General features: G+C 37.7%; 1 protein-coding gene and 1 pseudogene across 6 annotated transcripts in view; both read right to left on the bottom strand.

Annotated features, from left to right (window-relative positions):
• Positions 1-24,656, bottom strand: part of LOC135710157 (ankyrin-3-like) — a 266,177-nt gene that overhangs the window by 120,383 nt on the left and 121,138 nt on the right. The window lies entirely within an intron of this gene.
• On the bottom strand, positions 7,015-7,574 carry LOC135710513 (acyl carrier protein, mitochondrial-like; annotated as a pseudogene).

The following is a 24,656-nucleotide window of genomic DNA, read 5'->3' as shown; positions in this document are numbered from 1 at the left end:
TAAAATGTTTATCTTTTATACAGAACTTATACTTCTCTTCTAAGCAGGTTGCTCAATCAATCATCACATCATAATTACCTTTAAACCTATCCATCACAACCTCACTCGAAGCCATCATTCGTGGAAAACCGGATTTCCAGAATTTCCTATTCATTCAATTCAGAACCCGCACTCATTTTGATTCGCAAAGTAAAGCAAACTCGCTGAATTCATTATGCGGTTGATTTGCCTAACGACCAGTACGAAAAAAGGTAAACGAACGCTTCCTTCATTCCTTCATTCATATGCTAATACTACCTCTTCTCCACTACTGAGCTGAATGGAACAAATCGTAATTTCCTAAAATATTCCTCAAACATAGGTACATCACTCTTCCACCGAAGACACCTACTAGAAGTTGAATGTATTACGCAGTTCCTCGGTGCGTGTTTGTTTATGTTTTGATCCATCAGCCAAACCAAAGTGACCTATTTTGGTGTCCTGAATACCCTCGAGTGGAATCCAACCTCGTATTGTGTAACTGTTTACTAGGAAAACAGCAGCGGCGAGAGGTTCTGGCTTATGCCACCAAGAAAAGAAAAGAAAACATACTTGGAGTGAAATTGCAACGCAACTGCAAATCCTTACCCGTGCTTATATCTATGGGGCAATGAATATGTATAAGGCCGATCATATTTCCTTTCGCCCCAGTTCGCCGTATCTCGTGCATCTTTGCGGGCAAGTTGCTCCTCATACTTCTCGGCAAACGTATATGTAGGTAATTGATTGAATGTCGGTTCGGTACAGACCTTAAGGGACTATAATTTCTTTCGATTGCCCTGCTCCGCACTCGAGATGCTATGCAATTAATCGCTATAAATATCTTCATTATCAACTGCCTACCTGGCAATTATGTGATTTCATTACATGGAAATCAATCATCACCCGGTCGTTTTTCTCGTCGTCGATGTGTGAAGTGTGCTAAGACGGTTGCCGTTGGAGCGTTGTTATTTTTTTTTGTCTTTCTATTGAAGAGTTCATGTGTTCAACCAGTTATATTTGTTCCCTCAAGCGCTAATTAATTAGCGGCATTTACGGAGCAATATTTCTCACTTTAACTTTTCCCGATGATGGATACTTAGGTTGACAACTCGAACGCAAATGGCTGGAAATGAACTGCCCGAAGAATGTTTAAGCTTCTGTGAAGTTCTGACCTTTTGTGAAGAGCTCAATAATTTTCTTAACATCTCTGAAGTTCTCTGAAAATCTGGGAACTTTTTAAACGTTCTCGCTGATTTTCTGAAACTCTGAGAACTGAACTCCCCCTATTTTTGGAGCTTACTAAACTTCTTTTAAAAGTTCCCGTATTTTTAAAAATATTCATGAAAGGTCCTGAAGTTCTCGGATCTTCCCTTAAGTCCCATAGACTTCTTTGAAGTTCTCAAAATGTTTCTTAAGATCTTTACACATCTGTGAAGTTTTCGAAGTTTTTCTGAAACTTCTATAAGCTCCCACAATTTTCTTGGAATCAATAAAACATAATTAATATAGGTAGTTCTATGATTTTCACTGAAGATCTGAAGATTTTTGTGAAGTTCATGGAACTACCCTTAAATTATCGGCCCTCAATTTATAACTTCTTCAATAGCCTAGACCTTCCTGATGTTATTAAAACTGCCCGAAAGATTTATGAATTTCCTTAAGATTCACTAAACTGCCCTTCTCAGTATTTTTTCATAATAACCCGCAATTTTACTGAAATTAATTGAATTGCCTCAAAGTTGCACAATTTCCCTTAAGTTTTATAAACTTTATGAACTTATCTGGAAATCCCTGAAATTTTCCATACTTATCTGAAGTTATCTAAATTTGTTAAATGTTCCGGGAAATATTCTGATATAGGGGAAATGGATGTAATGTCGTCATGTATGTCATGTATGTTATTAAGGATTTAATGAAGATTAATTATCAGTGACATTTTTTTTTAAATTTTGCAATTTAGCCCAATTATTATAAATAATGTGAAGTCAATTTTTTAAAGCAGCACTTCGCGCCGTGCAGTCCCTACGTCCATGATCACGTCTGAAACAAAAAAAAACAGGACATTAAATTTGAAGGTACAGCGCACAACATGAATTAATTCGTATGTAAAAATAATGTTTTTTTTTCACAAAAAAATTTGAAGTTGAAAAAAAAAATTAAAAAAACCCTATTTTTTTCGACTTTGTTTATAAAAAAAACATGTTATAACAAACAAATCTAAAACATCTTTCTATTCATGTTGTGGAGAATTTAATTATGAACATAAAACAGAAAACCGGAATCCATTTGAATGAAAACTCTGACCTGTACATTGCACGGCGATTTTGAAAACACTACTTTTCAGTAGAAGCATTTAAAGTTCAACTTTGACATGTTCAGCCATTTGACATGCACTCACTGAATTGCGTATAACTTTTTAAATAAGTTCCGGACGGCTTTATGCTTTTAAAGGCTCATTCCCAGATACATATAGAGTAAATTAAGCCAACAAATTTTTTTTCGAAAAAAAAAAATTCTAATTGTACTTCCCCCCTTAAAGCCAAATGCAATCCTCAATTGTAACGATTAATTCCCTTTATACTTGAATAAGATTTAGTTTTAGATTTTAGTTATAAGGTGTCAATTTTTATACTGACATGCAGATTTAGAAAACCTGTTTAACATACTTAATTTCCAATAGATATATATCAATACAATTAAGGCTAGTAAGTTACTTTAGTAGCTGGAACAGCTGGATTAAAATGAAATCTAATTTAGTTTAAATTTGCAACAAATAAGAGATAAACAAAACTTCTATAATGTAATGTAAGTAAGTATTAGATACCTATGAATCTGGTCACAATTTCCAAACTCGTGTTAAAATACAAAATCAATTTATCGAACCTCATGGAAATTTAATTACATTTCATTAACCTCATTTCGTTCGAAAGGCAACACTTATCACCGCTCAAGTGGGGGACATGCAAAATTACCATCATAAAAGACAGCGATATATCATCATTAAAGTGCAACTGAGCAGCAATGCCAGAGGGCCAAATATGTACGGTCCTATGCATCGCCTTCCAAGGACAGTGCAATTGTAAATAATGGCCATCGGAATTCCCTCCCAACCACCAACCAGTCAACCAGTGGAAAGTAAGTGTTCAAGGTGATGGCAACTGTGTCTCGTCGTTGACAACCAATTTAATGGTGACAATTGCAGGCCCTTCCTTCGAATGGTCTTTTTTTTATTATACTAATACAAGCCTCCATGGCCTTCAAAAGTTTTCTGAGACCATCTCATCGTCGTCGGCCGTCTGGTAGTACCTACAGACATATGATGTGACACCGAGTTATGCGAGACTTTAGGATCCACGTCAGAGTGGCAATCCGGCGTCTGATTGATTGGATGATTAATGAATGTTTTGTCTGAGCAGATTCGGGAGTTTTGTGAGAACGCGAACTTTCACACGGAAGAAAGGACCGGGTGTTAAAACAAAAATCTATCCTCTTTTGATGCGCTTGTTAGAAGTTGTTGTTACTCGATTTCAGTGAAATGATTTACGATCCCCAACACGATCTTCAACTTTTACTGCGGCTCAATTCCATTTAGTTATTCATTCAACCCAATTCAACTCCAATTTACCGCTATAACGTCCCTAATGACATCACCCACAAACTACCCAGAGCTCCAGCTGCTACAATTGAACTAGCTCATCTCGTACACCTACGTGAGTTGCTAATAATATTACACACACTCTATAAGTAAACGACCGTCATTTGCCAGAGCCGATACATTGTACTAGCAACAACACCTTCCACGCTCGAAATGATAAATTCAAATTTGATTAGATTGAATAGCGCCCAATGCCATACAATGAAATGTCATCTGAATTTGAACACGTGCGAGTACGCATTTGTTTCCGCGGTGACATCTTGATGCGTGTGTGTGTGTAGCTACAGATACGATGTGGTCTTTTCGGTATCGTCATCATTATTATTCGCACATTCAAATGACCACAACCGACGACCGAGCGACGGACGATGACATCATTTTGCGCTGCCAGCAGCATCATCGATTGACAAAACATTGAACATCACCCAATGAATGCCAACAACTTCGTTTCCCCTGTTCCAACGACAGTAGGTCGCCGTAGGTTTGCGTTAATAGATAACCGGCTGCGGTATCTATCACAATGTTTATCGGTTGATACATGGTCGTTTAGTGTACGGGCAAAATACATGGTGTAGTAGGAGAAAAATGTGCGTGCGACGAGTCCTACCTTGAAATCGATAGTCGGGATCAAAAGCGAAAGGACGGTAGGTAAACAAAACATTACCTACTAACCCAAACGAATGGACTAACGGAACGAATGACACACATTCAATTGGCAAATGAATTGATGATTTATTTCTTGGCATACGGATCAGCACTTTGGTATATTATAGTTGGCTGTTAGCTTTCCTCTATCCGACCGTTCTACGAGTACCGGTTAGTCTGTGTCCGTTTGTTTACACGACATACGGGACGATGTTGCAATGCAATACACCTTGAGCTACTTAGAAGCTTAGTCTGTACGGGACGCAGGGGAAGCAGCACCCTGATAATACGATGTCAACCTTGTGGGATGGAGATGGATAGTCGGTAATAGTATGTTTCGAAATGAGGACTTACTATAGCATTTAGTTGGGTATAATATATGTAGATCTGGAACACTATAGAATCCGTACACTGAGTCTATGCACCACCACCACTCCCATTTTTCCTCATAGACCGCCAACGAAGGGAAATTGATTCAGGAAAGAATTTCGAAAAGGGCGTATCTGCCTTTATAAATTGCTTAGCTCGTCCACGCAAACTAACACCACCATCATGTAGGAAGAAGTTTCCCCAGAGTGGTGGTGTTAGTTTGCCTGGTCAAGCTAAGTATTTCGTCAAATTGACGTATGGATCTTTTGTTAACAAAAACAAATTACGGCTTTGGCAATACCGTTACCTATTACCGTCAGGGGGTAAATTGAGCCATTTTGTGCTCATTTGAAACAAAAGCATTTTTCACAGAATCGTCTAGCCAAAATTGAGCGGTTTAGGGCTTCATTTACCTCCTGACGATAGTAGGTAACGGTATTGCCAAAGTCGCCGTTTACCCTACGTCCTTTTGAAAATTCATCCTTGGATTGATTGAAGATCGAAAATCACTGAGTCACTGAACTTTTTTGACACAAGTGATCAGTTCATAATCTTACGTAGTGTGTTTGCAGGTACCGTCTTGGGCGTTATTGAATTCCATCCAGATCGGACGTTTGGTTCGGGAGATATTGTAAAAAAAAGTGCTTCCAGGCAGTGCTGCGTGCTGTCAACAATGTCAATTGACGTAAGAGTCTGGTCTAGTACTGAATTTCACTTCCGACACTGATATTCGTAGGAAGTATGATATCAGGCGTTGCGGCTTTGATATTACTAGAATATCACTAAGAAAAAGTTGAATATAAGAAACATTTGCGATAGATCTTTGAATGGTCACTTTACAATGTCAATGACATTTGTGTACTGACATTGAGGCAAATGATATTGATATTCTAACTGGTTAAGCTGATACTGATACTGATTCAGCATTTTGTAGGTATTGCCAAGCTCATCTGATTTAATTTGTCGCACGTCAGAAGTAGTTTGTCTTCTATCAGATATTGGCCTATTCCCTGGAAACCAATATCTGATAGAAGACAAACTACTTCTGACGTGCGAAAAATTAAATCAGATGAGCTTTCGACACCCGTATCATTGACAGGCCACATCGGCCAAATTCGAACATGTTTGGGCTGCCTTCGGAGAAGTGTTGCCAGGATTACAGCTTTATCTGGATTTTGCCAGATATTTTGTCATCTTACCAGATACACAGAGTATTATAATATCCAGATTTTGTCTCAGATATTCTCAGATATTCTCAGATGTTTCAAACATCTCGTTTTCAAAATATCACTACCATTAATTCACCATCTCATCAAAGAAAAAAACTACAAGGAATAGTCCTATGGAATCAACGCAATGGTGACGTAGGACTACGTGGTCTTATATAATAGATGTTATTCATTAACTGCAGCAGGAGCTTGTGTTGTATGTAGGAATAGGAATTTGAGCGGGGTTCTCTCTGTTTATACTCTTAGATTGCCCACAGCGACTCACGAAGAGTTACTGATTCCGATCAATAGCGGTGTGGCTTCGTCCTCCTTCTATGGATGCTCATGTGGGCTGCAGCTCGCTGCTTGCAGGCAACCTTCCGTTGTGTACTGGAGAACAATGTTCAACGCCACGCGCCGAAAGCACTGCTGCTGCTGATGCCGACGACCGGACACCACCACACACGGTGATTGGAACTGAATCCGATCAGCGGTTGGGAGCAGCCTTGATAGCTAGCCGCTTGCGGGGAGCCTTTCATTGTGTACTGGAGAACACCACCACTCATCACGCGGTGATTGAATAAACACCGTTTGGTGAGATCGGATGGAATTCAACTTTGAAATCTGTGTAAGGGAAATCGCTTTTCGCAGGCAATCAGTGATAATTTTAAGTATCATAGCAACAGTTAAACATTCGTGTAATTTTCAATAGTGACATTTGAATAATGATAAAGTCTTAACTTTAACAGACACGTAGAAATATTTCCGATCGGTTGGTGATAAAATTATTGAAATTTGTCTAGAGACAGCAGAGTTATTTACGTTCAAAATCTTTCATAAATTCGTTACATGTTCCACTTTTGGTTTTCACAAAGTGAACCCCCATATAGAAATAACAGACGTAGTGCTACGTCAAAATGCGTAAACTGAAACATAAATGATTTAAGATTTGATGGCCGTCTTGCAGTACTACTGCTTACTTTCTATACCCATAATAAATCTCAGACAATATTGGGAAATCATTCATGAAATGGCTACCCTAATTTTATTCCTTTTTGTTTTAAACCATACTCTACACAGTTTTCTTTTCTTTTAACAACATATGCAGCATCCAGGCAGCAACGGTTTCCACCAGATTTACTCGTAGATGTCCTCATTATCGGCGATGTACTGTACAATGTCGGCCGGTTTGAATAACCTCTCACCATCGGGGATCTCGAAATCGAACTCATCCTCCATAACCATTGTCACTTCCACATGATCCAGTGAATCCAGGCCGAGATCGTTGATTAAATGCGCTTCCAGGGTCAGCTTCTCCGGGTTGACTTTGTCGTACAGCTCGAGTACTAGAAGTACTCGTTACTTCAGAGTTAGGAGTTCCTTACCACTATAGCTTCTAGTGCACTCCAGTTGCCAACGACCGATTTGCTCAAAGTTTCACAGAAGTTGCTGGGGCTAAACCAGAATCCTCTGATTACAACTTCTCTGCTACAAAGCCGCTGCCGACGAAGACGACGAGTTGGTGCGGATGGCGAGTGATCGAAGCAGTGGAGTAATTCTGCACGCCAAGCTGCGGACGCTATTGTCTAGAGATGCCATTCTTGGACTATCGTTGACCGACGGGATTCACGGACGTATGCATCACGGAATTGCACTCCGGATTTACGGGTTACACAATCGCGGACGTTTGTAGGAGCTGATATTTGCCCTTTTGAAGTTTTGAATTGATCAACACATCAATCAGAAATAAGGTTTCCACAGAGTTTCATAATGTCAGAAAAGACCGTAACTTTTGATATTTTGCTTTCATTTAATTTAGCTAAAATCTATTCGAATTGTATGTATTATTGATTTGAAATATATGAACGAAGCTAGAGTGAGGCAAGCAAGAGCGCATGTCCTCATAATATTTAATTTTGCTGTAGTATATGGCGGATATGGCAGCTAATTCACCTAATCGCATAATTCAGCTCAATTTTTAAAGACAACATTCTCAAAAAAAATCCATACTTGAGAATCTTAAAAAAAAACTTTGAGTTTCAATACTACTACAATACCATTGAAATATTCTAGATCCTGCAAAACCAAAATTATTGACAATTCAGGGTTTCCACTGCGCTGAGGAATTTATTTCCTCATTGTCTAACATAGCTTTCCCGGTTTAATGGAAACAGCTAATTATGGTGCGAGACACAAAATAAAATTAAGTAAAATCGAAGTTTTAATGACAAGGTCCACATCATGATCTACAACAGTATAATAAAACTAAAATTGTTAGTAGATTTTTTGACAAATTTTGAGAAGAATCGCAACGTGAATTTTAGAAGAAATTCAAATAAATTATGAGGAGAATATAAAAGGAATCCCGAGAGGATGCTTCGAGAATGCTAAGCTTAATTTAAGGAAATTTCCTGAAAAAATATCAGATAAGTCTTAAATACCCAGTTCTGTTTAGATTTCCAAGAAAATTCTGAGATGTATTCCTAAGGAAATTCCAAAGGGTAGCTTTTTCAGAAAACTATGGAGAGCATTTTAAAGCAGAATTGCGAGAATTATTTAGAATAGGTACTAAGAGTAAATTCTATGAATTTCCTAGAGGGGATTCCTAAAAGGATATGTAGAGAACTTCTAATGATATTATGGACGAAAATTTCAAGGAAATACCAGAAGTAATCATAAGATGGCTCTAAGGAATCCTGAAAGCAGAAATCTTACAAATTGGATCTGAAACGCACGACAATTTCTAGACCTCTATTGTTACTCGCTTTGGAATTACGAGTGCTGCATATAAATGGTTTGAAAGCTACATGTGTGATAAAACTCAACGGACTGTTTTCGATGATTCTGTTTCCAGTCCCGTTTTGATTAACCTTGGAGTGCCGTAGGAAAGTGTATTAGGGCTCCTTTTATTTATTATGTATATTAATGTTTTACAATTTTACAACTTTATTTTTTTTGCAGATATTGCAGCTAAGGATTTAGAAGTTGCCGTTTCATACTTGAATGAAGAATTGCGTTCTCTAAGTACATGAAATTGAAATTGAACTTTAACTAATCATGTTTTTATTACTTCATATGAAACGATTTGTTTTGCTTTTACTAACAGTAGATTTTGTGTATTTTCCGCGTGCTTTTTAACTTTTACTGAAGCAGTAAACGATCAATTTTCAATAGACCAGTTGCTTACAATCTCTCAAACTCTCAAAACAAACAATGCCTCTAACTTAACGTTTTCCATGAAAGTACTTTTAATAGTGTGTTGAACCTGAGAGCAAAATGGTGTACGATGTTTGGAGTTGGAATTGCGGAGGTCAAGAACAAGGGAACTGCTTTCAGGTTCCACGACGAATTCCCGTTTGCTGGGCGAGCGGAATTAGATACTTCAGATTGGCTACCGTGGCAGATGGACAAGTTTTCAAAGGAGAGCACGCAAGTTACACACAGCCAATACACTGCAGTGCTCAAGAACAAATTTATCGCTTCTGAATCGCCACTAAAAATCGCGAATTTCAAAAATGGCCCATCAACGAACGTTGAAACTTTATCAGAAACGTAGTAGGGGTATTTGAAATAAATTCTAAAAGAGTATGTACCAGTTCATGTTGATCCCCGTGGACCGTCTACGGCCGGCACTATTACGTTAAGAAGAATGATAATTTGAACACACTACGAGGCAGCTTGTTGCAGGTCCAATTGCTTTATTTTTTTAATCTATTTATCCTTCATATCCATTAGTGTTTAAGGTACATCATTATCAGCACTAGTTTACCAAAACGATCCAGTGATTTCTCGTGGAAGCGCAGATGACTTCTTGGTTTCCTTAACAGCGAGTATCACGCCATTTCCTATTTGACCTGCATTCGCTCGTATTGCTAAATATTAGATCTCCAGTTTTTACACATTGAGGATGAATGTTAGTCCCAAACATCATCTATTGGTTCTCTGTGCAATCGCAGCTGATCTGGCAATAACAGAGGCTCTGTTATTGGCAGATCAGCTGCAATTACACAGAGCAGCAACCGTGGGCGGTAAATCATGCTCATGCATAGTTAACCTCTTTAAGTCTAATATTTTCCGTTAAGCATGCAAATATTAGACTCAAAGAGGTAATTTTATACGATAGATGATTAGTTGAAAGTATAGACGACTTGAGTGGGAAACAATCGATAGAATTGTTTCCGCACATCGGAGGTTCATGGGCAAATCGGCGATCATCCCTTTTGCCAGTAGTGACGGGGGAAACAGCCCTCACCATCCATAATCAACGGATCAATGGATAATTCTAGCTTACACTGGAAAACAGTTTTGAGGTGATTTCTAAGACATCTCTGAAAAATACAAGTGATTCTAGAGGTTGAACCAAGGAAATTCTATAAAGCATATCAGCAGAAAAATAAGATAACAACTGGGAACAGTTTGAAGGAATGATAATATTGTCGAATTCATAATCGAAGTATGACAAAATTCTATGATAATTCTATTGCTACTCATCATAAAAGTTAAAGAGAAAACCAGTGAAGAGTTATACATGAAATGCGAAATTTCACATCAACAATATTTTCTTAGAATCGTTCCTCTTTACAGAGTTTTTTTTTCAGAATTCGTCTAAAATAAATCCCTGTTACAAAATTTTCATCAGAACACTGCTGGAGTTTCCTTTAAAATTCCATATAAAACGGGCCTGGATTCCCCATTGAATTTTCTCTGAATTCTTATAAAAATTGGCTTGGAATTTTCCACATAATTCTCAAGAATTTTTTCTTTGCATGCCACTTTGTATTATCCTCGAAATACCCTGAAACTATTCTCAGAATTCAATAGGAATAGTAGACTACAAATTCGATTGCCTTGATATTCATCTCTAAATTCACTTTAGATTACACTTGGTACTATCCACACACATTCTCTGCCACAGCCTTTGAATTAGTTAGAATCTATCCGCAAAGACTCTCAAAGCTCTTCTTGGAAATTCCAAAGAATCGTTCATCAGAACTCTACTGAAATTCATCTCAGAACAAATTTGGAATAACCATTGGAATTTTCCTGGAATCTTCCTCACAATCTTCTTGGAACTTTCCTCAGAACGAAATATATTGGCTACAAACCGCTATCGTACGAGGTATGCCAAATTTGGATCCTTGAACCAAATGATGGACACAAGCACTGCGATAATATTGACTTTACAATGACAAAAACCAAATTAAAGCAATATTGTAATTCCTCGCGTAACGTGAGCTAGTAGAAGTTGCTTTTTAATTTGTTTTCAAGACATTGCAAAAAATAGCACTTAAGGCAACTATTGTAAAACAGTCTACACTGATTGACGACAAATAAAATAAAATAAGAGTTAGTGCTCATGTCCAGACCACTAGAAGACAATAGAGCATCACTTAACCTTTAAGACTAGAAGCTCCCAACGACCAATCATTTATAAACAACAATGCAACGATACGTATGGTACGAGATGTCCACGTTTCATCAATTCATTGAATGCTTCGTGTTTAAATCTTCGATTAAAACAGGCCCAATGTTTCTGAATCATCTCGCCCCTTAAATGCTGCACAGTAGGCCCGGCCGTTTTGATATATTTTGCACACCGCTGATGTACGACATATAGCAAATAGACAAGAAAAATCATGGAAGTATATCTATCATTTTCCAGGATGCTTTCATGAACTGGCTGTGTTGGCGCTAGATTAGATTAGATTTAATCCATAAGCTTTTCACACAGAAAATCTATGATCAAATCTTACAACACCGACAAATAAAATTAATCGGACGAGACGTGTTATGAAAACTTACACCTTGAAACGTTATTGATACAGAAGATGCTGTTCAGGATTTGTGATGATTACGCCTGTGTCATCTCAGATTATGCTTAACTTTTCCTCTTAGGATGGTTATATTACTTGGACGTCTATAAATTACCTGCAAAGAAAAAGAGAAGAGAATTTTGTTCTATTCAATTTGTTTTTATAAATAATGTACGGATCAAAACAATATAATATTAAAACATTGGATGCTGCTGGATGAAGTAAGGGGAAAATATGGCGGAGATGCTTATGATTTAATTTTTTGTGATATAAATACACACTAGACCTTATCCCCCCCCCCCCCTCTTTTTTTTTTGATCTTTTGTAATATACAAGTGTCTTTTGGTTACTGCATGTCGAAGTACCTCATTACTATGGAAAATAATGTGATGTTCGTTTTAGATACAGTCATCATAAATACTTGCTCTTCTAACAACAACCCTCATGCAAATGTGATGTTCCGTATTATGCGAGTGTCTACGGTCCATAAGAAATTCCAAAATAATGTATGGAAGAATCCTCTCATAAAGAGCATTTATCATAACTGAAATCGAAAACTGATACCTTATGACTTTTCCATAGTAATGACGTACTACAACGTGCACTTAACAAAGGACAGGGATAAGTCACAAAAGATCAATGTGCAGGCCGCAGTGATTATGACCCGTACAAAAAAAGACCGGATATAACTTACGTTCTTCTGCTCAGTAAGCAAAAACGGTCACTACTAAGCCACCGAGTCTCGCATAACACTACAAACCACTACGACCGTTATGAAAACGTAGATAGTTTAAATCCGATTGCGACGACGACTGCTGCGCAATATGATAATTAAATGACAGCTACACAAGCAATTTCATATGGCGTTACCTACTCGGAAGGATTCAACTATGATTTCTGCAACCATGCTTCACTCTTACGCCTCACCACTGTCATTCTTCTTTTTCTTCTTCTTCGCATTTCAAGCTTATCGCATTTTTAGCTTATTGCGTGCTCTCAACTTAGTGTTCTAGATGCACTTTCACAGTAACTAATTGAGAGCTTTCGATGCCTGTACCATTTTTGCATTAGTATAATTGTGTGGCAAGTACAAACATACTCTATGCCCAGGGAAGTCGAGGAATTTTCCAACCCGAAAAATTCTTAGACCGGACCGGGAATCGAACCCAGTCACCTCCAGCATGGTATTGCTTTGTAGCTGCGCTTTTACCGACTGAGCTAAGGGAGGCCCCCTCACCACTCATAACTGTCAACACAACTCGAATCGAGGCTCCCGAGCCACACCATACAGACCACATACTTTTGAACAAATGCTATTAGGAGACATATATCGCCACCAGAGCAGTGTTGACTTTTCGCAAAAGCCAATATACCTCAATCACTTAAGAGTGAATGTTTTAAAATATTAAGCTAAAACTTGTTCAAAACAGTTGAACATTAGCCGTTTGAGTGTAACATACTTATAAAAGTCAAGCTCGAGCACAGTGTTGTTCTCATTCAATTGAAGTTTCAATAACTACATTGCAGTATGGCCCATCACTACTGTGTGTACAACACACAGCACATTTCGCCGGTAAACATACCTATAGCTGGAATTGGCTCCAGCAGGCAAAAGTCACGTATACACTTCATCACTCTCCTCCTCTCATCATCAGCCAGGTTTAGAAATAGAGGGGTGCAAAATCTCGAATGAACCAATCATATTCCAAAGGAGGATAAATCACCTTTGCTTTATTTTATGTAGACACCTTATTTTTATTCATGGTTCGATATCTCGAATGAATCTGTTAGTTTTGAATCATGCAAACTTCTAGAATATTCAGGAGCATTTTGATTTTTTAAAAGCTTGTGGTCTTGAAATGACCATCAAACCCAAAAGATGTTGAGAGCTTAGTGCACTGCAGTGGTGGATAAATAATTTAAACACCGCTACGATCATTTTAATTAGGGGAATTTACGTATTCTCGGCAACCTAAGCAGCCTTTTTCTCTAAGGAACGCACACATATGCAGTTTGTTTACAATCTATTGCTGCCAGCTGCTCTAACAATTTCAGTCGAAAGAATTGTCAAAAACTGTTTTGAAACGCTTTTACAAAGCTCCAATCTTCTCTAGTGAGAGCGAGTATTGTCGGCAACCAGTTTTTCTTCGGCAACCGTTCCATTTGAACTGCATGTAAATCTGCTGTTCTATTATCGGCAACTCGAAATCAGCTACAATTTGTAGTGCGTGTGTTTCATTTCAAGAAAATCTTGCTAGATTGCTTTTTCTCAGTAGAAAAATATAGTCAAATTGAAGCTGAAAGCATAAAGAATCGTTTGCATGCATTCAGCGAAGTGTTTTCGTAAGAAAATCCAGTGAAAATAGTGTTTCAATTTGGGTTGCCGAAAATAGTGTTTCAATTTGGGTTGCCGAAAATAGTCTGGCATGCCGAAGCCGTCATTTCCCCTAAATGTTATTTTCACCATGCATTCTCAAGTCGATTTTCCATTCGCCCATACTATTGAAAGCGGCTCGCCCACTGGTGGTGAATGCTGTCAGAACCTGTATGAAACACCCAATTGCCTTTATATCGCTTCACAGTTTTTTTTTTATAATTATCCGAGAAAAAAAATTGTTGAATCATTTGAGAAATTTATCAAAGTTCATTATGAGACTCTCTTTGGTATTATTTTATATTTTTAGTATGAAATGAGTATGAAATTTAGTATGAAATTCTCTTTGAATTCTACTCAGAATTGTTCTGAAAATCCTCTTCGAATTCATCTTCACTTTCCACTAAGTATTTTCCCAAACTCTTTCTTAGAATTTCCTTTATTTTTCCATGAAATTCTGCTCAAAACTTCTATAGAATCACCCTGATCCAGATTGTAAATCCTTGGCGAACTCCTGGGTGTTACTAACTGCCTTACTGTGGAACTGATTAAATGAAAAATCAAAGAATAAAGAATTAATTTCAAAATTGCCTTTGGTTTCTTATCAGAATTACTCTAAAATTCTCCTGACAATGCTCCTCAGCATTCCCCAAGTATGCTCTAAAAATTCCTATCGACAATTGCTTCGAATTTCATTAAACCCTCCTCAGCGTATTTTTTCGAAATTGAAAATTCATAACTTTTGAACCACTGGACACGAAAGGTAATTAAAAATGACTTTAAAAAAATACAATGATATTAAAAAAAACTGAATTTTGTTTCGGAAAACATTGTTTGTATTTGTCTTTTTTTTTATAGTTTTCATGGTTTGTAGACAGAGAGCGCAATATGTTTTTATATTTCTCTTTGAAAATTTAGGCTTTTTTACGCAACATATCAAAAAATCAGCTATGTTGTTTTTTTTTTCGTTTTTGAGTTATATATATTTTTTTAAGTTATCAAGTTTTGGGTTTTCGCTCAGTACTCCAATGCAACTAGACTATAAATCAATGGAGACGCATGGTAGTCTAGTCGCATAGGAGTATTGAGCGAAAACCCAAACCTAAGTTTTCAAGGAAAAATATTAAAACATATTGCGCCCTCTGTCTACAAACGGCGAAAAGGTAAATGAATTATTAAGCAATGACGATGTTCCTTAATAAGTAAAAAAAAATCTCCTTAAAATAGATCGGGTTTCTCCTTAAATGATTGATCAAAATACGTTAAAAATCTTAAAATGCTCAGTATATATTTAAAGTACGCTCCCTAAAATAGAGAATACTGTACATTAAGCATTTGAAAATGCTCCTTAGTATGCACCGCTTTGCACCATTTTGAAGTGTAATTTTACCATATATCATCGGAAAAGCTGCTGTAGAAAGGTTAATAAGTGCCATGAAATCAGCTGAAATGTTCAGTAAATCATTGTGTGCATTTGTGCATTTTTACTGAACATTTCAGCCGATTTATAATATAATTTTTTGGAAAAAGTCATTTTTGAAAATATTGATTTTTTTACACCCATGGAACATGGAAATGGTCACCCTAATAACAATATAAAAAGAAGTATTATATTTTGCAAAATGGAACAAAACTACAAATTTTTACGAAATTCTAAGAAGCACTACATCGTTTTGCTATGGAATGGCTGAATACTAAAGCTATCTGGTATTTGAAAAAAATTCTAGAGCTTGAAAATTTTCCTCGATCAGTTTTTGACATTTTTGGCTTGAAAAACGTTCAAGATCACCTAGTAAAACATTCAGATTATTGAAACCAGAAGTTCATTGTAAACCCCAGAAAATTTGTGGTAAATCGATGATTATTCAAAGATCACACACAGGAAAAACATTTAAATTTTATAATTTGGACATATTTTGAAGATAACGGACTTGAATGTACAAATCACGGAGCTGAAAAACCAAATCTAACATGCTTATTTAAAATGAGTGATTCCGTCAACACCAATTGGACAGTGATGATCTGTTCGCAAGTCTTCTTGTCAGACTATAAACGCTGATTTTTAAATATTCTTTCTAGCAAAAATTTGCTTCCAAATCAAGCTATGGTTTCACGTATTTTTTTAAAAATAGTGATTTAGTCACTTTTGGGAGAAAAAGTTACTCTGACTTGAAGTGACCTGCTACCACCTCTGAGATTATCATTAAAGACCGTTCCGATAATTATAAATACACTAATGATAAACCGTCATTTCATACTGCGTGAAATATTTTGCAAAACTCTGGCTGCACCCTGATGTTTACATTCTGCTTTAACACGTGTTGTCATTTTTTTTTTTATATATTTTGCGAGGAAATGTGAAAATGCGTGGTCTTACTCCTGAACAAAGATAACGGATTGCGCACAAACAGTGTACCGTGAGTGCACTTTTATTAATAAAACTGGCTAAGGAGGAGGGGGTGAGCGTTGGAGCAGTACAAACCGCATTACGGAAGTATGAAGAATCATGCACTTTCGAAGATTCTCCGAGGCGTGGAACAAAACCTGGGCTTGTTGACCCTGCAATCGACCAGAAAATAAGAGATCGTTTTAAGCAGCATCCATTAGCATCAGTGCGAGATGTGGCGAAGAAGATCGATACTTCTGCAGCAACAAATGTCATGCAGGCCAAGACAATACACTGGAGTCGCTTTTTACGCGGTTTTTTTTACGTGGATTTCGGAATTTACGCGGTTTTTTTTACGCGGATTTTGGTTTTGTTTACGCGGATTTCAGAATTAACGCGGTATATCGTTATACACTAGAGTCGCTTTTTACGCGGTTTTTTTTACACGGTCTTTTTTTACGCGGTTTTTTTTACGCGGTTTTTTTTACGCGGATTTCGGAATTTACGCAGTTTTTTTTTTACGCGGATTCCGGAATTTACGCGGGACGTATCACCCGCGTAAAAAGCGACTCCAGTGTATTGGGATTGAAACCCCATCGGAAGCAGACGCAACCAAAACGTTGCAAAAAGCAGGCTGCATTTGTGAAGGCGAGAGCTCGGAAGCTGTACGACTCAATGCTGCGGAAAAATCGGGTTGTATAATCATGGATGATGAGACATACGTGAAACTCGATTATTAGACTCTGTCAGGACCGCAGTTCTGGCCAAAGGAAAGGATGTTTCTGAATCGGTCAAAGCCATTAACACCGAAAAATTCGGCAAGAATGTCATGGTTTGGCAGGTGATATGCCAGTGTGGCAAAATTTCTAGATCATTTATAACGACAGACACAATGAATGGCAAAGTTTACGTGAAGGAATGTCTGCAAAACAGATTACCACCCTTTATCAGGCAGCTTGACAATCCTGTAATCTTTTGGCCTGATCTTGCTTCCTGCCACTATGCAAAGGATTTGCTAGAGTGGTACAAGAATCATAAAGTCACATATGTACCAAAAGCGATGAATCCGCCAAATTACCCTGAGGCTCACCCTATCGAAACTTGCTGGGCTTTGACAAAGGCAACACTTAGGAAACATTTTAGCGTTAGCGTTAGCGTTGTTATGATATACTTCGTAGATTGGATACTAGCGACACTCACGTCTCTTCTGAAATTCTCAGTTAGACTACTTTCAGGAATAATGCTGAGGAGTAAACATTGGTTCCAATCTAAACAAGAGTAACAGAAGCATGACTGTCGCTATTCCCGGCCACGCCCATCTTTACCATAACTAGGGATAGGGAAGGAAATGTTGATGTAGTACTTACTTAACGAGAGGCCACCGACTTAGCGACACCCTCATAAGTGCTACGGAGTTGGAGGGTTGGGTAGGGTATTCGGTTAGGATTCACCTCAAGTTGGCGATGCAACCAAAAGTATGTATTGTTTATTTGTTGTTTATTTAATCTCTCGATAGCCGGCTATCGAAAGAACATATTAATTTTGTTTAGTGATAATGAATTTTAAGAGTCATGATGGAGAGCTTGGGATTAAACCCATGATTTTCTGCTCAGTAAACAAAAACGATCCCTCCAGGGTCATCGAGCATCTCAGAACCATAACGCTTCGCGACAATACAGGACTACGTTTTCGCTTGATATGCAAATAGTTTCCGAGGTTAATGTTCAATATCAAATATACAAATGATGGTGGCGATTTATTGTGCTGTGGAAGAGCTTGGGGTTAAATCCATGATTTTCTGTTCAGTAAGCAAAATCGATCCCTCGAGGGTCATCGAGCATCTTATAATCCACAGCGCTTTGAATAACTATTATTTACGATAATTACATGAAATAAATAAAATATAAACTACAAACAAAACGTGACTGCTAAAATCTCAAAAAGATATTCTCACAAATATATTTCACGTAACCAGGAATCTCAAAACCATTAGACGTTATAATGATACTCTGCACATGTTAGACACAAGAAGAGGCCAAAAAGCAAGCGTCCGACACACAAAACCCGTAAAATCCACTTGCAGTCACAATCAACGATTCTACGAATCGCGAGCGCTCACGAATCATAAAACCGCTGACTGCGACACTCTGAAAGCGAAATTGACAGTCTCTATGCGTCAAACACCCGCCCTCCAATCTCCTCCCGCATCCAACAGCACAAATCTCCATTACAACATCTAACGAATTCAAAACTCCGAAAATCACTCATCTATAGCAAGTGAGTGGAAGCAACCCTGCATGCAACCATTCTTCATGATACACTTTTTCTACCTATCTTTCTATTAGGCCTGTGGACATGCGTTAGCTTCGAAACTTCTAACCAAACTGGGAAAATTTTCAGATCACAAATAAAAAACAGAAAAAAAAACTTGAAAAAAAAACTTTCAAAGGTCATTACAAGTAAAATAAATATTGATTATTTTACGCAAAAACGAGCAAGTAATATTGAATCTCTTGTATCGTATGCTAATGTTAATTGACTGTAACAAAAATAATATGCTTAAGTAAAATAAAATATTTATAAAATTATATGTAAAATTTACAAGAAGATCATTACTTTATTGGTGAGAAGTTTTTAATAAGCCCTCCCAGTTCCTCTGTATACAGAACAAATCTGATACTATAATCAGAATTGCTCAGTCTGCATGAAGCAGCCGATTGCATCAAGGAAGTTCTATTAACAACCAAGAATTAATCGTTTGAGGTATACTGAAGCATTAAGAAGGTGATATGTGTCACTATAGGAAATCATCATCGTTGCAAATATAAAGAAATTAAACATAACCCTTTGCTTCAGTACCGTCAACCTCCATGTCCATGGGGAGGGCAACACTTAGGAAACATTTTAAACCAAGAAAGATTGGTCTTAATTGGTAAAAATGATAGGCGAAGGTTATTCAAACAAATCTGAAGACCACTCAACTGGAGTTGCTCTTCTAGACATAGAAAAAGCATTCGACAGTGTTTGGCATGAAGGTTTGATTGCTAAATTGAAAAAGTTTAATTTCCCACTTTATATTATGAAATTAGTTCAAAATTATTTAACTGACAGAACTCTGCAGGTAAATTATCAAAATTACAAATCTAATCGACTACCTGTTAGAGCAGGAGTTCCTCAGGGTAGCATTCTTGTGTGTGTGTGTGTGTATTCCCTCTAACCCCCACTGGCCGGCAGTGTTATTATGGAAGAACTCTCTCTACAATGTCGCATTTATGGTCATTGTAGACAGCTTTAGTCCGGGAGTTAGAAGGTGATAGCTCTATTGCAGATCCAGCAACCCATTTCAGAATGTCTGGAGAGTCACGCCCATTCCGAGGTTACTTTCACTCACAATAAGCCCCGCATGTATGCATCACCGTTATCAAATGGATATTGGTGATACATACACACTTCCAGGTTCGAAAATATTCTTTTCAACCCTGGCATGTATTTAGTGTAATTTTGATATTTTTTTTTTTTTTTTTTTTATTAATAAATGGAAAGCTCTCACCATATTCTGCTCTTCCGCCGTCATTATTTGCTTCTTTTGGAATCCCTTGGACTTTTTCTCTAACGCTTCGTATTTCATTCCGTGCTTCACCGGCAATTTCCTTCCGTAGACCGTCCTTGGTTGGTTGGTTCTAATATGATTCCGCATTTTTTGGTCGGTTTGATGTCCACCATATGTTATTGAATTGCCATGGTGATCTGGGACGAGGCTCACGTCCAAAGTCACTGGTCCATCGAGCGCTCCGTTTGCGAAAGGAGAATGAAAGAAATACGAAAGGGATCAGTTTCAAGAAGTGACAGTTTCATCAGATTCCCCAATTAACCATACTCAAGCAAAGTAAGAATATACAAGCTATATTGCGACTATATGGTTACTTGGGTACTCATATGACCGTCAGAATGGTTCATCGGTTGCGAAGTGAAGTATTTCTGAAAGTGATGCTTTCGTTATTTCTGGGTGTGTGTCTGTCTTCTCTTCTCCGCTGCTTTACACTTGCCGACACTTGCGCAGGGTGAAAGACAAGCATAGGGAAGAGCGCTACTTCATCGTAATCGCCCATTTCCGTTCTATCGAGCAGAAATCATCAATAATATCGATGATTTCACCGTGCACAAATAAATAATCCGTTTGTTCCGATCCGTTAGTTCATAAGCCACAACATGACGCCTATTACAGCGCATTGTATGAATATTTACACTCATTGTTCTCGAAACAAAAGAAGCGCTCCTAGCGAATTCACTTTTTCTACCATCATCCGTACGACGAAGAAAATCTAATGGCGTTTCAATGCGTTAAGACGGAATTGAAACTCGTAGGACGAATTTAGAATCAAGAAGCAGTGTTAGATTTTTAATAATATCTCAACATTGTTTGACTCTTTATCAAATCCAACGGTACGTATGGAAAGGTGAATAAATTTAAAAGTTATCTTTGATGAAAACATTCCATGTTTTGTTCAAACCCTTTCAAAAAAGAGAGTTAAAGTGCGAGATGTGCTTAGTAGGACGGAAATTAGATCAAAAACCCTACTTTGTGTTTGCTTGATTCTCACTTTGTTTATTTCAGATAACCAGTACATTGCGCACATTGAGTGATCAGATGACAGCCCTGACCTCCACTATTGGTGCATTTATTCTACACACTATTTGCGAAAAGAAATTATATCCATTGGTGTAATACTGTATTTGGCCTCTGCAATCACATTAGTTATTCATGCATTACGTCAATCAACATTACATTCCCCCTTGGTACCTGTGTAGTATTTTTTTAATTCAAGAATATAAATATAAATAAGAAATCTGTGTTTTGTAAACCCCATCTATACTATTTCGATAAAACAATGTATCAAAATTTGATAACAATACGCTTTCAAAAACAAAATATCATTTTGATAATATGCTTGAGTCCAACTCTGTTTGGAAGATCAAGACAGAATAAATCATGGTTTCACATGTCTAAAATCTCTTAAGGTCCGTTTAGACTATCTGATTTCTTGGTCTGATTTTGACCGCCGCCATAATGAAAAATCTGCTCGAATTTATTTTCGACACACTTTGTCGAACCCCCCCTGTTTGCTGGTGTTGCACATGTCGAAAGAACTGTCAATTTAGATTTCAAAACAAAACTGTATCAGGAATCAAAAGTAAATACTTCCATCATGAATTACCGGAAAATTGCTCTAGTTTCGGCAGACGTATTTGCTTTTATTATTTTAAATAAGTTTTGTTTCTGTTCTCCGGTAAACCTTCTTCAAAGATCAACAATCCTTCCTGACAATCTGCGAATGTCTCGGTAGTTCTACAGATTTCTTTGAAGTTCTGTGTGTTCTTCAGAAGCTCTGCAATTCCTCCTAAAAATCTACAAAGCTCCTGAATCTCTGAAGACTCAAGATCCTTGAAGATCAACAATTATCTCTGATGTTCACAAAACCTCTAATAATCTACAAACTTCTCGAAAGTTCTGTAATTTTCTCTGCAGATTTTCATGATTCAATGAATATCTGCAAATATCTCTGAACATCTATACAACCTTCTAAAGAATTAAAAGATTATCTAGAAATGTGTGAGCTTTCCGGAGGTTCCAGGAAGTATTCTGATGTTTTTCTAAATTTCTCAAGCTGTGCAAACATCTCTAAAGATCAGCGAACCCACCTGAAGTTCTGTAAATGTCTTTCAAATCCAAGAACCACAGCAAAATGCTGAAAATTTATTTAAACATCTGCTAATTTTTGAGTAGATTCAATTTGACCTTAATTTTTCAATATAGCCTGTTTGATATTTCCGGAGCACTTTAAGATTTGGGCGTAATTGCTTTTGTAAACAAACATTTGTCAATCACTGTTTTCTCGCGAATAAAAGAACAATCTCGTGAACAAACTATACCAAATGATAGAGGAACCATTCATCTACCTGTTTGTGTAGTTAGTTTTTGAGATTGAGCTTTAATTCGCGAGAAATCGTCAAATGAAGTGGTTGTTTACAAAACCCATAAGGCCCAATCTCGAAGTTCTCCGGATTTTTCCATAAATACTGAAACTGTTAAAAACTTCAATAGCAAAAGATTTTTATGCTTGTGTTTATTTGATAGCCTAAAGTTCAAATGTTTTACTTAAAGTTGATGTTCAATGATTTTGATCAATTTTACTCCATTATGTCTAATATCATAAAAGATAGCATGTTGAGTAAGCTTTTAAGTAAACATAAGTTTAAAAATCATGGAAATGTATTTGTTTTGTTATTGAAGTTTTCAGCAGTTTAATTTTTTTTTTGAGTAAAATTTGTGATTTTTTATTTGTGTATATTTTTCTCAATTTTCGTTATATGATTTCTTGAAAAATATTGAACACGCCTTTTTGAAAAACTATCTGAGAGCCAAAATAGCCGAATTCCAGTACAAACTTGGTTAATTGCCTCTATATGTTTCATGGAATGCGGAAAGGGTATAATAAAATCGATTCCTCAGTTGGCGTGTATTTGCTCAGGTTTCGAACTAAACTATATAGGCGCTTATGCCGAAGTAGTTCTCTACCCTAGTTGCTGAATGAGAATGTCCTCGCCCCTCCCTGCCTCCCTCTGGCTACGCCCATGACTCCACCCGGTACTGGTTATGAACATCCAGGGAGAAATCACTTATTTCCCGACCTGCATCGAATAGCATCACGTAACGCCCATTCCAATTGGTTCTCTGCAGCACCACCGCAGCACACCCGCGGCCTTTGCTTCGCGTCTTTGAATGTCCCGGTGCAATGTGCCCTGTATAAACCCATCATCCACAAGAATTTCATACATACATCGATACAGCACAATAGCACGATGATGTCAACCGATTCAAGATATGGCACGTCCTTGGTGTTCTTGGACTCCCAGCATATTTTCATAACTTTCTTTGCTCCGATCGAACGACGACGGTACGGCAAAAAATCAAACCGACAAGTGTCGACCAGTTTTCCAATTATTAAACTCGCATACACACAAACACCCATAAATGACCCATATCTGTACATCGATCAGGTTGGGTTTAACTGGAAATTCCTTGTTTATCAATCGACGGCCAACCAGCATCGCTCTCGTGTTCTGTATAATTCAATCAACTTTAGCGTTCCCGTTATTGTTATTGTTTACAGCTCGATAGAGAGTGATGATATATCAATTTGCATTTGGATCTCTTGATGAGATCCGCCCGATCCGATCACATGACCGACGTGACGCAATCAATCTCCGTTGGTCTCTAGAGGGGGAATAGCAGAGCTAAAGCGCGAATGACATAGGCAGAACTGTTGCTTAGTAAACAAGGTCAAACCCATTCCCGCCGTTTGCTGAGCAGGTTGTCTGGCGGCAGAAAGTAGTATGTCATCAAATCTGCTAAATAATCACTTTTGTATCACTCTTTCCATGAATTTAACGTTATTTTAATGCTTATCATCATGCGCCCCCACGACGACGACATCCATTTCTAGCTTCAAAACCGTGAATGGCGGAAGTTATAAGTGCTGCTTCAATCAATTTACGTCCCCTAATATGCTACTCAGGACTATGGAAATCAACTCGACCACTAACGTGTAGCATATGGTTGCGATGAAATTGCACCTTTAATCTTGTGATTTGGTGCTGGTGAATCGCCCGATCGAATCGTCTACAGCGGCACCTGCCTCAAAAGACACTCGCCGCACCGTTTCACTTCTAATCAAATTGACCTCTCCGCATCAGAGCCATTTAAAATGCCCCGCCCAAGTCATAATAGGACAACGACAAAATACATAATCAAAATTTTACGACCCGGTGACAAGTGCAGCAACCGAACCACCGAGCTGCCGACCGCCAACAAAGCTTGTCTCAATTGCACTTTATTGCCAGTTTTATAACAACCATCCATCGCCTTTTATTGCGGGCGCGAAAACGAAAACGAAAGAATTTTGGCACACCACCATTAATGTCAATTATGCTGCCTCTAACTGTCTCCTTCCAACCGAACGAAACGTAGACAAATTTGACAATCTCCAAGTCGAGCAATGAAAGTTTCTAGTTCGAGCCATTCTGGAAGCGTCTTATGCCGGCCGGGAGGATACGCGTGGATGGGCAGCTGATGTTCTTTCCAGATATACCTAAAGACGTCGTTGGTCGCACAACTCATATAGGT

Source organism: Ochlerotatus camptorhynchus, unplaced genomic scaffold (genome assembly GCF_037179485.1).
Source record: "Ochlerotatus camptorhynchus isolate MF236.1 unplaced genomic scaffold, CSIRO-AGI_Acam_v1.1 ptg000036l, whole genome shotgun sequence".
NCBI lineage: Eukaryota > Metazoa > Arthropoda > Insecta > Diptera > Culicidae > Ochlerotatus > Ochlerotatus camptorhynchus.
Note: the sequence above shows the minus strand (reverse complement) of the source record. Positions and strands in the feature narration are given on the sequence as shown.